This window comes from Macrobrachium rosenbergii, chromosome 55 (genome assembly GCF_040412425.1).
Source record: "Macrobrachium rosenbergii isolate ZJJX-2024 chromosome 55, ASM4041242v1, whole genome shotgun sequence".
Taxonomy (NCBI): Eukaryota; Metazoa; Arthropoda; class Malacostraca; order Decapoda; family Palaemonidae; genus Macrobrachium; species Macrobrachium rosenbergii.
In genome coordinates this window covers 82,479,700-82,494,053 of record NC_089795.1, presented here as the reverse complement: position 1 = coordinate 82,494,053, position 14,354 = coordinate 82,479,700, and the positions used below count along the sequence as shown (strand labels likewise).

The 14,354-nt window shown below is 38.9% G+C and overlaps 1 protein-coding gene across 24 annotated transcripts in view; it reads right to left on the bottom strand.

Moving 5' to 3' along the window:
- Eip74EF (Ecdysone-induced protein E74) overlaps window positions 1–14,354 on the bottom strand; it is an 874,816-nt gene that overhangs the window by 532,956 nt on the left and 327,506 nt on the right. For 4 of the 24 annotated variants that reach the window (XM_067099117.1, XM_067099129.1, XM_067099136.1 and 1 more), the window contains exon 1: window positions 6,341–7,281. The exons of 17 other annotated variants lie outside the window; for them this stretch is intronic. The gene's annotated coding sequence lies outside the window, so the exon portion shown is untranslated. Of the gene's footprint in view, window positions 1–6,340; window positions 7,282–14,354 lie in introns of those variants that run through there. 3 more of the 24 variants (XM_067099130.1, XM_067099138.1, XM_067099154.1) reach the window with 1 other exon arrangement.

The window sequence follows — 14,354 nt, the reverse complement described above, 5'->3', positions numbered from 1 at the left end:
ATTATGAATGTACACAGTAATAAAATTGGGCGAGGATGTGTGGGAGAGGCATCAATGTAAAACAAATTTACAAGGACTTCCGTGTTCCCATTCCCTCGTCGATTCCTTCCTTCGCGTCGTCTTGCAACTCTTCACTTCTTCTCACATCTATCTCGCTTCATACATACACACATACATTTAAATATATATATATATATATATATATATATATATATATACTGTATATATATATAATATACATATATATATATATATATATATATATATATATATATATATATATATATATATATATATATATATATATATATACTATTACTTGGGATCGAATGAAACTTTTTCTAACACTTGTTTTCTTCATATAATTCAACTTACATTTTATCAATGGTTTCACTATCACATGGCAGTCTCTCTCTCTCTCTCTCTCTCTCTCTCTCTCTCTCTCTCTCCTTTACAAGGTCAGTCATTGTATTCGGAGGCACATACGTAAATATAATCTCGTAAGACCTTCCATTTTATTCTATTTTATATGAGGTGTCATATACATCCATATTGTTTCAAACCAACCAGTGATCTCGAGGTCTCCACTACTCATGATAGAACGCTATTTATGTATATGGTTATGCAAATCTAACGAAGGAGGTGAAGGCTTGGAGTTTCCCCCACAAGGGCAGAGATATTTTTGGGAAAGTGCCAAGTGTCTATTAATTTCTTTTGTTTCTCATCACTAGTATTTTCATTATTATTATTCACGGGGGTAATTTTGCAACAAAAGCGATTTGATGTTGCTTTCTATTTGTAAATACAGAAATGCCACAAGCCTCATTTTAGAAGAAGTTAAATTCTAATCAAGGTGTCAAGTTCTAAAATACTACGCAGCCATCTCCATCCAGAACTAGCAAGAAGACTAAGAACAACTGGCCTCCTGAGCCTTTAATAGAAAGAGGAAACTAACATCACCCTATCAAATAACAAAAAACCTTCCACGTGGGAACTTTCTTAACCTTCCACATGGGAACTTTCATTTTCATAAGACTGCAACGATCAAAAAAAAAAAAAAATTCATTCAGTGAGAAATACTTTTCTTCAGCCCACCACTCCATCATTCCTCGCCTCTTCCACACGGCAAACCCCCCGCCCCCCTTCACCCCTCATCTACTACATGGCACCCCACGCCCCCATCATGGTTCCTAACTTTGGTAGTTGTAAAAGAAAGTGGTGGCAAAACGCTGCTGCTGCTGCTGCTGCTGCCTGCAGATGTGTTCACCTTGAGCCACCAGCTCTAACCACTTTCTCTTCCTCTTAGATCAAAGTTGGTGAAGTCATCTTAATGTCAATCGAGAGACTCATTTTTGTTGCTGCATTCTGCAACAGAAACAGCTCTTTCTCTCATTTCCTATTTTGTCTTTTATTAAATGGATGCGTAGAATGTGATTGAAAACAATGAAAAAGACATGAAAATTATCTGAAGAGATGGACGGACGTGCAGACAAACGAATGACCGCGAAACATTCCAGGACCAGAAAGAAGTAACAATCAAAACGGATCTGCATGGACCAGCCAGCAAAAACAAACAAGCCAACTACTCCCCACTGCATGGGTGGAGGAGAACCGGCACAGAGAAATGACAGTGACCTAAATCCAGATAGGGTTTTTCCTGCGCAATCTACCACACTCCGCTACCTATCTCCCTCCACACATGAGGGATTACAGCCATTATCACTATTATTGCTCTCACCTCCCGAAGTACCAGCTATGAAACTATTCTCCTTCGTTCTATGCTATTCGGTCTCCCTTTTACTGAAATTGTGGCACTGGAGTCAATGTGGAATGGGCCATTCAAGACAGGCTACTGGTTGCCTTGGCCTTTCATATATACAAAGATTTTTTGTATAAAGGAAGTTAAGTTTTCCATCTGTAACTATGTGCATTGCAATATAGCCTACATAGAGGTCACAAGAATTTATGAGTACCAAAATTAATAACGACCAAAGCTTCTTGAGAGACAAAATTTTACAGGCTACACACAGCTAAGCGAGAGAGCATTTTTATAAACTTTACTAGTGACCCGTTCTTTTCGCTTTGGGGAGTTACAGTACATCTTGGTCTCAGCAGAAAGCGGCCGCACTTGATGATGTAAAATTGGTCTTCTTAGAAGACCTACCACTCTCTTCAATTCGACAGAACAAGGAATAGTGGTTATCAGTAGGTACAAAAAGTTCTACATTAACTTCATACTGGTACAATTATACAGTAACACTCTCTCTTTCTCTCTCTCTCTCTCTCTCTATAACGCGACCACCAAATATCAAACTAAACGCACCGTCATCTACTAGCATGTACCAATCCACGCGAAGCTATGGCAGGGTACGGTACGCTTTGCGGGATTCCACTTTCATTACATAAATGTAAGCAAAGAACTCCAGTGAATGGAAGTTCCCAAATCCCCGTCAGAATTTATTTCATCAAGTCGCACTTCCGGAATGCACCGTTCGGCGATCTTAAATCTGTTCGTTGAAAAGTTCTTGACCTCATTTTTGGGGAGACAAAGGTCAGGGGTCACCATCACACTGGGCGTACCAATGGCGTCCATTCATTGTTGGGGAACACAACTCTCACTCTCACTCGACCAATGTCTTTTTTTTTTCTTAATCATCCCCGAGTCCCTGAGGGTTATTTAATGCTAGTCATTTTATAGCTGTTCGACATTGCTAATACGCACATTTTCTCTCTCTTACCCCCTCACCCCTTTACTCTTTCTCTCTCTCTCTCTCTCCGTACCAATGCGCATAAGATACACGTACACGTTCGATACCCAACAATGTTCAAGAGACCCAACCAATTGTGGTTGCAAATTCCTTAAGATAAAGCAAACCCCACAGCAGTTATTAAGTGAAGGGTTAAGCACACTATGCCTAACACAACCTATCGACGCAACAGTCCTCCTACAACTTGCTTCGTTTCCCGCAAATGCAGACCAAGTTACGTACTCATCTGTCCCGCCTTCCTAGAGAATCCCTCACGGACGAAAAAGAAGAAAAGGAAAAAAGGCGTGCGGGACGACCGCATACCTGACCTATCTAACACACCAACTTGACCCACTTCGCTTCACCACTCAAGACTCCCAAACAACACGCTGCTGCTTCTTGTCAGCAACTACCTGGACTTCGGTCCTGAGCTGGTCATACCACACTGTTCTTCTGGTATATTCTACATAAAGCTAACTTGACTGACTGACTGACTGACTGACTGACTGACGAAACCGGTTTAAACCCCCCATCCCACTCCTCCCCCTCCCACCCCACCGACCCTCCCTCACTTTGACATAAATATGCACACGTGAACACCTTCCTTGTATTATGAGGAGCCCAAGGTCCTGACGGAGAATATGAGTCAAGAGAATGATGATGCTTACTCGAATGGCGGGATCCGGATAACGACGGAATGAGGACTAAATGAGCATAAAAAAAGGATAACATCACCTGACACTTTCAGTCTTAACTTTATGTTTACCTGTGTATCAGAGAGAGAGAGAGAGAGAGAGAGAGAGAGAGAGAGAGAGAGAGAGAGAGAGAGGAGAGAGGGTGATCCATATACTGCCCATATTGCATAAAGATAACGCGAGGAGAAAAAACTGCAAGGGGTCACTTTCTCCTTCATCAAACGAGGCCTTGAGAGACTCTTAGCCGAGACATTATTTAAGATGTCTTGCAAATGACTTAAAATTACAACACGCTCTTCGGCTGGATGGTAACTTTCTCTGTTACAGACTAGCAGTGTTCTCAGTAACGGCTAACAAAAGTAAAAACTCATGAATCGTTTTGGGCCCAGAACAGACAGGCTGTGGTCATCTTTCCGTGACGAACGACTCCCCTGAACAAACAAACAAGGAAAAAACAAAAAAACAACAACCAAAAGAGAAACGAGCAAGTGAAAATATCGTTCGAAAGTCGATGACTTTAAAAGAAAACCACAAGTATCATGAGTAAAGCACAGAAGAAATCTCGAGTCGTTTCGTAAGTGTTCGTCATACATACACGCATGTACCGCACACGGACACACACACAATAAATAAATAAATAAATAAATAAATAAATATATATATATATATATATATATATATATATATATATATATATATATATATATATATATATATATATATATATATATATATATATATATATATATATATAATAAGAAGCAAGCCACCCAACAACCAACTACTCATGAATCATAACTCTCTAGAAAATTGGAATATGAGAAAAATGAAAGTTACTCATCAGGAGTGGCCATGATGAGTACAGTAGTAAGAGGAATAAGGGCCAAGGATACTACGTTTAGCGTTAATGGAGTGAAAGAGAAGCAATGGAAATAGTACCAAATCGTATACTGTAATCCAGTGTTGTGTTAATGACTGCTGCTACTCCTGTTACTTCTCTAATTATTAATACATAGAACAACGGGCGTTGGAGCAGTATAACCTTGAACACAAATGTAGAAAACAGTGGTTCGCAGAATTAAGTAATGATAACAACACACTGCACATGAGGAGAGGCCTTACCAATGGACGGTGGAGTAAATAAACAAGCAAGTCAAAGCAGGAGGTGACAATTTAACTGAAGTGAAGGGACTTGAATGAAGCAAAGTAACAATATAAAGAGACGAAAACGAAGCAAATGCAAATCTATTTTCACTCTTATTTTGCTCTCTCGAGTAAGCGACAGTAAAAAGTAAAAGGAGGAAATTCTAACCAGCGGCCAATGGAAGACGGGAAAACGTGGAGGAGGAGGAGGAGGAGGAGGAGGAGGAGGAGGAGGAGGAGGAGGAGGAGGAGGAGGAGGAGGAGGAGGAGGAAAGAAAGTAAACTCATTAGCGATGAGTTTTGGAAAGCAAAAGTTGAAGAACCAGACGACGACACTGGACTAGGAAAGCAAGAGTTCGTCTCTCTCTCTCTCTCTCTCTCTCTCTCTCTCTCTCTCTCTCTCTCTCTCTCTCTCTCTCCACGCAGCCATTACCACGAATCCTCAAGCAAAGTCAAGGGAAAACTTTCGCCGACGAACAGAAAAGAATTGGTTACATGCGCACACTTAAGTGTGGAACTAAACAAGGGGATGCACAATCAAGCAGGCAAGGTAAACATATACATAAAAAGCCGGAAGTCATGTGAAAAATTAGGGTGAAGGGCAAAGGTGATGCCAGTTGAGGAGTTTTCAAACGTACTGGGAAGAGGAGGAAATCTGTTGCCAGCTTCTTTCAGCCCCGCCATTGAAATCACCAAGAGACAGTGCTGGTAATGTAATCGCGGGTATTAAGGAATAAAAAATGACTCGACGTTTGTTTTTATAATATAAAGAACTCATAAAGTATATATAAGCACACGCACACACAAATTCCCAAACGGTGATGACAAGAATAAAAGGGAAAATCTCTGAGCAATTTTTAACTCTACTTCCTGGAAAGTGGTGTAGTAAAAGTGGCGTGTTATTGAGTCGAATGTTCTTTCTTGTTCATAATCGGCAACTCAAAAGTGAATCTCTGACTTCACTCTTCAACGCCGCAGCAGAAGGTCTGACGAGAGAGAAAGCCCAAAGTTTAATACGTACATATATATATCTACTGGTGGTATACGACATATGGTCCACAGGGAAACTTTAACAACGCTACACTTTCAGACATAAAAATAAAACGAAAGTTGCGCGCGCTCACGATTTACAGGGAAATAAAAAAATCACTTTTGAGGGAGAGAGAGAGAGAGAGAGAGAGAGAGAGAGAGAGAGAGAGAGAGAGAGAGAGAGAGAGAGTAATCAGTACGAAAGAATATTCATCCCACACTCGGCCTTGTCTTCAACTGAGGAGGATTGAGTGCTTCGGTTTACAAAACCTAATCAGAGCAAAGATAACCCAGTGACACGGCTTCTTTTCCTCTTTGTTCTTTGGTGTTCTGCAGCATGGGCAACAACTCCATGCTGTTATCATACAGACGAACAGACAATATTCAAGTCATTAAACATACATACATACATATACATATACTGTATATATTATATATATACACTGTATATATATACAGTATATACATATATATATATATATATATATATATATATATATATATATATATATTTCTTAAAGGGTATTAGGATAAACATTACATCATGAAGCAGCATGGCCAGACATTCCGTGACCTCAGGTATGCAACAGGTGTCCAGCAGAATGCGACTCGCGACTGGCACTGATGAGCTTTGGTACGGCAAATGTGCAAGAGAGAGAGAGAGAGAGAGAGAGAGAGAGAGAGAGAGAGAGAGAGAGCTTATACAGTACAGGAATTTTTACTTACCTCATTCAAAATCGAAGAAAGCCCACAGACGGTAGACGTATCCAGTTATGAACGAATATAATGTCACTTTCTCAGGTTCCAAATTGAGAATTCTCACAAGAATCAGTTTCACTATTAAGTTACGAATAAGTTACAGAATAGTAATAAATAAGGAAGCAACAGTTAAACAGTACACGTGTATTTTTGTTATTCAAAAGCCACTTAAACAGCACCGCCACCAATAAACAAGGAGAGTAAAATACACTGATATTTCTTTTGACAACCGTATTAGGTCACACTCTTAAATACTAACATTTCCATGGTGTCAGACAAAGCTGACTCGTTCACTCGTTCGTCGTTCCGTATGGCACCATGAATGGATGAATGCCACTATATGGCAGATGCACTGAAAACACAGTCTTCGTACAGTAGGTGCGGTGCTCAACTAACTGATGGTTGGCGCACGTGTACACGGATAGCTGTCAGTACAAATGCTGCGTCACACAGCACGTCACTGTCGCGTCACGCAGTATAACAGGTGCGAACGCTGAGCGAAAAGAGAAGCGAGCGCGTGCACTTCACAAACACAGTTCGGGACGGGGCCCAAGAGGCAATCGTAAAATCAAAAGCGACTGACTGACTGGAGTGTCGAGGCACAAGGGTTCTCCGTGCCAGCTACGCAGAACAAATGAGTACTTTCACAGAGTGGAGGCCCGTTGCCTCACCACACACCGAAGGTTACGCCTCGTCCGTGCCGTCACACATACATACAAACCTACGAACGAATCTCGCTAAAGAACGGCCACAACAAGCGAAAGTGATGGTGAGTGTGTTTGTCTGTGCGCTTCAATCCGGCGTGACCCGTCACGCCACTTCTTCCAACAACGCTCCGCCTCTTTCCACCAAGCTTCGCCGTAGGACTCGCCGTCTGAAAGTCCTTCTCTGAACGAAGGTTTCGAAGTGAGTGTGGCAGCGAGAGTGGAACCCCGTTCCGACACTCAGTAACCTTGTCCCCAATTCGTGGTGGTGGCCCTAGTGAACAACCCGCATTTGTTTTTAGTCATTTACAAGCTTATTCTTTGTTTTTTAGGTGATTCAAGCAGAAAGAATTAAAGTCTGGCCTAAGTACTAAGCTTTGAGTCAAGTCGTCTGCTGAACTAAGCACTGGAAAGGCTTTAAAATCAAAATAGAAAAGTCAGGCCGGGCCAGTGGGGCAAAGAAGTGGGTGAAGTTTAGTAGGTTAAGGGCGGATGGCGACAAGCCCTTGACCATATCAGGGAATTGTGCAACCTACGAGAGTTGCAGGAATCAGGAGTTGCAGTCTTATGCAGGAGGGCGATAAGGGGGAGAAACACCAACCAACAGATCCCTTCAGGAATAGCCGGACCGTGCCCTATGCTGTACCAAGATAGTAAAAATTCAGTGCTTGAAATCACGAGATCAAACTAATATACACTGGAATATTTTATTAGGAGGAGAGGGAGAATTCGTCCACCCCCTTCCCCTACCAATGCTTTCCTCCAAGTGACATCATCAACGGATCTGTTTATTCCACTTCACTGCCACACCCAAGACTGAAACAAACGAAGGAATAAAGTGGGAGAGAAGAGAAAGAACCAGCACAAGGAGGAATCCCTACTGTGAGAAAGCGAGGAAGCAATCTCTACGAATATGCGAGAGGGAAGATATGCGACCTGTAAAGCCAAACCAGAGCGGATGGTCAGAATTCTTCAAGAAGACGGAGGCAGGACAAATTAAGGACAGTTTACCCCAATAACACTTGTCATGTTATGTAGGACGAGATCGCCATGTGTCCCTCAGGGGGTGGCCACTCCTGAAAACTGCATCGATGTGACTCATTCGTGACGTCACTTTCCATCGATTGTGACCTAGAAAAGAGAAAACAACACTCACGTCCCTTATTAATCATCACACTTCTAAAATATATGTCTGTTTCCATCGCAGGAACAAAGCGGAACTAGCTAAGCCCAACTGAAACTGCAAAGCGTAAAAGTATAGACGAAATCGAGGAATTTAAATCCCACCTGAAACGGATACACGAAGAATGACGTCACGGGATTCCTTGAACGAAAATGAATGTGGTCACAAGCGACTATGAACCTTTCCCTCGCAGAGAGAGAGAGAGAGAGAGAGAGAGAGAGAGAGAGAGATAAGCCTTGTAAACTGGCAGTCTTTTGTGTGCTAAAGCTGTAAGACAAAATATTGAAAACATTATCAAAGTGCAGTTCAGCCAAATTCTTATAAACGGCGCTCAGAGAGATCGTAGAGGTACTGCAAATATGATTATGTAATTTTAATTTGTTCAAAATGCGGCAATTTTTTGTGAAGACATCAAAACGCAGTATGTAGCTTACAGCTACTCCACGCTTAATATATAAAACCATGAAGCGAGACATTGCTAGTAATTAAAAGAAAAAAATGAGGGAGCAAATCTGTGGGTATGGTCTGTAGTTACCAACTACCAATTTTCTCTGATGACCTTTCTGAATGCAGAAGCATTTAAAAGGGGGCATAACCTTGCACACTCCACTCATACGAACCCTGCATAAAAATGATCCACTTTGTCACAGGGACTGTGGTGTTTTCTTTTTCCCCCCCAAGTTAAACAACTATGGTAATTCCGAACAACAATTCAAGACCTGGCGGACCACACTGGAACCACTTTCGCTAAGTAAATCTTTATTCAGCCACATAAAACACGATTAAGATGCTACATAAGATGTTTTCATCATTATTCTGTATGAATCACATTACAAGATGTTCAGTTGAAAAGTAAAGGAATAATTCCACTCAACTGTAATAAGAAAAGGAAAACTGAGGAGTCTGACAGACCGTTATAAGACTGGGGATATGGGGAACGGAAAGGTCTGCTCTTTGAAACTTGAGACATATCGAACCAAAAGGGTAAAGTCAATTGTTCAAGACCTATTGCATCATTTATTCCATAAAATTTACTAGTTACTGACCAATTATCGCGGGAACACCGGTCCTATCATACATATGACATCTGAATTCTGCCATGGACCCACTCCTGTCAGTTTTTTTTTGTTTTTAAACTAGTTCGTTTTTAGATCATCGCTTCCTTCAAACGATCGTTTATCAAGTGAGTTGATTTCTGTCTCTCTTAGTCAACCATGTCGACAAGAAATGGGCCAACTTTTCTCGTACTTCCTCGTGTCAAGGCCATGTCAACGAGGAGCCAGCGAGGCAAATCACAGACTATCACTCTCAACGTCTGTCGGACCAGGAAAAGCACACCAAAGTCTGTTCGTATCCAAGTGTGTCACGTCGCAAGGAACAAGACACTGTCCTTGTTCCCCATCCTCATCACGTCAACAGAAGCTAACAAAACTGTGCATTTGTCCTTTGTCTTTCATTTAGAGAGAGAAAAACAATCTAAATCTACGGAACGTGATATACGCTAGCAACAGTAACCCTCAAAGTGATCAAAAGAGAAAAAATTGCCATTTCAATAAGCAAAGGAAGTGAACACTTAGCGACTCGTATAACCCCCTTGTTTCCCTTTACCTGCGAAAGACCTTGACGACAAGTGGCAATTTTCCTAATAGGTTTGAGGCAGTCCTTCCAATAAAAATACAAGATTAGGTCTAAATAATAAGAAATAACGTAAATATTATCCTTTTAAGTGCCACTTTAGATTTCTAATCAGTAAGCTGGAAACTGAAAAAAAACAGATGATTTAATCAACTCTCGGCAAGAAAATATTTTTTTACCATTCGAAAGGCCTGCGAAGGTCAAATAACTAAACCTTTGCAAAAGATTTTGGAGTCCATACAAGAATTCTATACAAGAAATGCATATCAACATGTTTTGGTGATTAATGTATTCTGACAGCAAAAGTTATAAACACAACGACATGATGATATTATACTGTAAATAAGTTATATATATATATATATATATATATATATATATATATATATATATATATATATATATATATATATATATATATATATATATATGATTGTGTGTGTGTGTGTGTGTATGTGTATAGATTGAGATAAACGGTGGGGCTGAATTAAATATTGCAACGAAAGGATATCTACCGAATGATGATTAATGCCTTATGCAACATAAGCAATATTCCTAGCACCGTATGGATTAAAAAATAGTACCAGTAACAACAGCATTGAGAGAGAGAGAGAGAGAGAGAGAGAGAGAGAGAGAGAGAGAGAGAGAGGAGACGTGAGAGAGAGGAGCAAAGGCACCTCGTTTGGGCTTGAGGTGGAGCCACCCATTCCTTCGCTCATCTGTTCTAAGGCTAACTGATCTCTCTCTCTCTCTCTACCTCTCTCTCCGGATCAGAGTTTAGAATACATTATTTAGCTGAACATTGCAAAGTCAGCAAACTCGTTGCTAGAAAATGTTACTCTGAATAATAAATGCAACAGAAAATAAATCGAATATCGTATTCTCATCATAATGTACAGTACTGTGCACAAAATAAATTTAAAATGTAAGAATGGCAAGTTAAATCTACTGTATTTATTATTATTATTATTATTATTATTATTATTATTATTATTAGTAGTAGTAGTAGTAGTAGTAGTAGTAGTAGTAGTAGTAGTAACAATAATAGAAATTACTGTAATTAAATCAGAACCTGCATAAATTCAGTAGTTTGCAAGATACACACAAAAAATAATTGAAATTACCAATGTTATCAATGCTAATTAACCTTTAAACACATGCTTCAGCAACATATGTATTAATGGATACTAACAAAAGATTTAGATGCAATATTATCAAAATTTCATTCCAGGCTTCACGCTCTTCAGCAGAACGACCGCGACGTCTTTACAAATGAAAGAGAAGGATGAAAAATGAATGGGATTTCACTGACTCGTACAATTCTGGTTGTAACTCATTCATCAAAGATGAATAAAGATGTTCCAGTGATATTTTTTTAAGAAGCACCAGAGGTATTATTTTGAAGTTCCAGAGGTATTTTTTTCCGAAGTTCCAGAGATATTCATTAGAACTTCCAGAGATATATTTTAGAAGTTCCACAGATCTTTTTTAGAAGTTCCAGAGATTTTTTTTATAAGTTGAAGAGATATTTTTTGATAAGTTCTGGGGGTATTTTTTTTAAAGTTCCAGAGATACTTTTCAGAGCTTCCAGGGTTATTATTTAGAAGTTCCAGAGATATCTTTAGAAGTTCCAGAGATATATTTTTAAAGTTCCAGAGATATTTTATTTAGAACTTCCAGAGATATTTTTTAGAATTTCCAGAGATATTTGTTACTCATAAAACTCCCTATACTGCACTGGGCGTGGTGGACAAGACTGACGCTCTTTTCCACTTCTTGAAGGACAGATAAATATTTCTATGGTTAACATGATTGCCCGTAAAAGTATAACCGAAGCCTCCAGTTCTTGTAAACCAGTGCCCTTCATACAGGTCAAAAAAAGAAATACAATTCGAGAACGTAACTCTTCTCTCTCTCTCTCTCTCTCTCTCTCTCTCTCTCTCTCTCTCTTTTAAAGAGTGAAAGTGAATTGAAAAGGAAAAGCGAGAATTGCCGAATATGTTAATGAACGGGTAACATGCACAGTGAAATTTCCTTTCGGTTTTAGATGTACATTAATTGCCCATACTTTCGCTAATTTCTCACACTACCAATTAAATCAGGCACACAAGTCACGTACGGAAACGATAATGTCAAGCTGACATGCTTCTTTTACAGCTCTAATGGCAGCTATATTTATTAAATTTCGCTACATTGCTAAAATAGCCTTTGGAAGTGTTAAACGTAATTTTATATACGTTTTACATAATGCTACCTACGCTTATGTAAGAAAATTCATAAAAAAATATCATCTTTACTAATTAGCATTTTCTTCAAGGCTTCAGCGTTTAAGGGAATTATAAGGCTAGTTACATATTCAAAAACGGAACCTTCCTCAAAATAAACATACATTTTCTGTTTGAGGAATTCCCTTCCTTAAAATCAACATACCTTTCTTGTTTGAGGAATCCCCTTCCTTAAAATCAACATACCTTTCCTGTTTGAGGAATTCCCTTCCTTAAAATCAACATACCTTTTTCCTGTTGAGGAATTCCTCTTAAAATCAACATACCTTTCCTAAGCCTATAAATTCCTTCCTTAAAATCAACATACCTTTCCTGTTTGAGGAATTCCCTTCCTTAAAATCAACATACCTTTCCTGTTTGAGGAATTCCCTTCCTTAAAATCAACATACCTTTCCTGTTTGAGGAATTCCCTTCCTTAAAATCAACATACCTTTCCTGTTTGAGGAATTCCCCTCAAATCGACATACCTTCCTGTTTGAGGAATTCCCCCTCAAAAATCAACATACCCAACTTCCTGTTTGAGGAATTCCTTCCTTAAAATCAACATACCTTTTCTGTTTGAGGAATTCCTTCCTAAAATCAACATACCTTTCCTGTTTGAGGAATTCCCTTCCTTAAAATCAACATACCTTTCCTGTTTGAGGAATTCCCCTCCTTAAAATCAACATACCTTTCCTGGTTGGGGAATTCCCTTCCTAAAATCAACATACCTTTTATGTTTGAGGAATTCCCTTCCTTAAAATCAACATACCTTTCCTGTTTGAGGAATTCCCTTTCTTAAAGTAAACGCACCTTTTCTATTTGAAAAGGTACTATTTTTCCTTTAGACGTAGATAACTAAGAATGATTCTTTTGATGAAACCATGAAAACAAGGGAATCGTTCACCAACTACAGAATAATATTAAGACAACTAAAGGCTATTTGCAATATCTATAATAACTCAATGCCACAAGGGAAGGTTGATCGTTAACTCAGTTCTCAGTATACTTTAAATAATATTCAATAACAATTAACACTAAAATATGTACTTGAAGTCAAGACTGCGCTTTATAAGGCGAATATGAAAGACCAGCCAAATCTATTCTACTTCTAATAAAAAAGGAAAATCCATTTTACTTTTAATACAAATGGCAACCAGCAATTACAATTACGCAGTTATTCAAATATCCTAAATACCTTCAAGTAATAAAAAGACAACACAGGTGCACACCTGAATATTTGCATGTATATGCAAAACAGTTCTATTTACGTAGGTTATAATTGGGTACTCCATCTTTTCTGTACGTTCATATGATTAATATTTCATTTACACAAGACTAAATTATACATGACTAGACTATTCTAACTAAAGTATATATATTCAGACGGCAAAAAATTTCCAACAGTTCTTTATTTGAATCAAATGTCATTCTAATGTATGTAAATGAAGTCTTATCACAGAAACCAAAGGCAGATTTTCTTTGACATCCAGCGAAGATTTTCTTCTAAACAAATGAAGATCTTTATTAAGCAGAAAACGACGGTTTTCATTCAAAACCAAATCAGCAAAACTCTTAAACACACCTCATTCATCAATGGAAAAATATGTTATTCGGAGACGCTAAAAACTTGCACAGCCGTCGGCGTTAATTGCAAAGATGTTTTGTTTGAAACACCTGCAAGAACAAAGCACTCAAGCTGCAACTTCCGTCAACACAATCTTTACGCATGAACACCAAATTATCTGCGTCAGTAAGTATACAATTACGAATAGGAAAGTATAAAGCGAGAAAATATTATCCACTGATCAACCATTTACAAACTTAACATGGTTTAGTAAACATTAGAGAGGCAAATATATCCCTCGTCAGTCTCAAAGCAATACTTCCGTTCTCTTCTTGAGAGAGAGAGAGAGAGAGAGAGAGAGAGAGAGAGAGAGAGAGAGAGAGAGAGAGAGAGAGAGAGAGACTGTCACCTGTTATGTCTGTGTACATTTCTGCAAGATAGGAGGTTGGCTACAATATTATTGCAGCTTCTCATCAAAAGTGACGTTGTTACAAGAAACACGCTATAAGAAAACGTAACATATTTTGAGAAAATATTATGTGACAAACTCTACATTAAACAAGGGTCGGTTTACTGGGTTGCTTTGCATTATGCTCGCAGAGAAACATGAGAATCATGAACGTGTTTA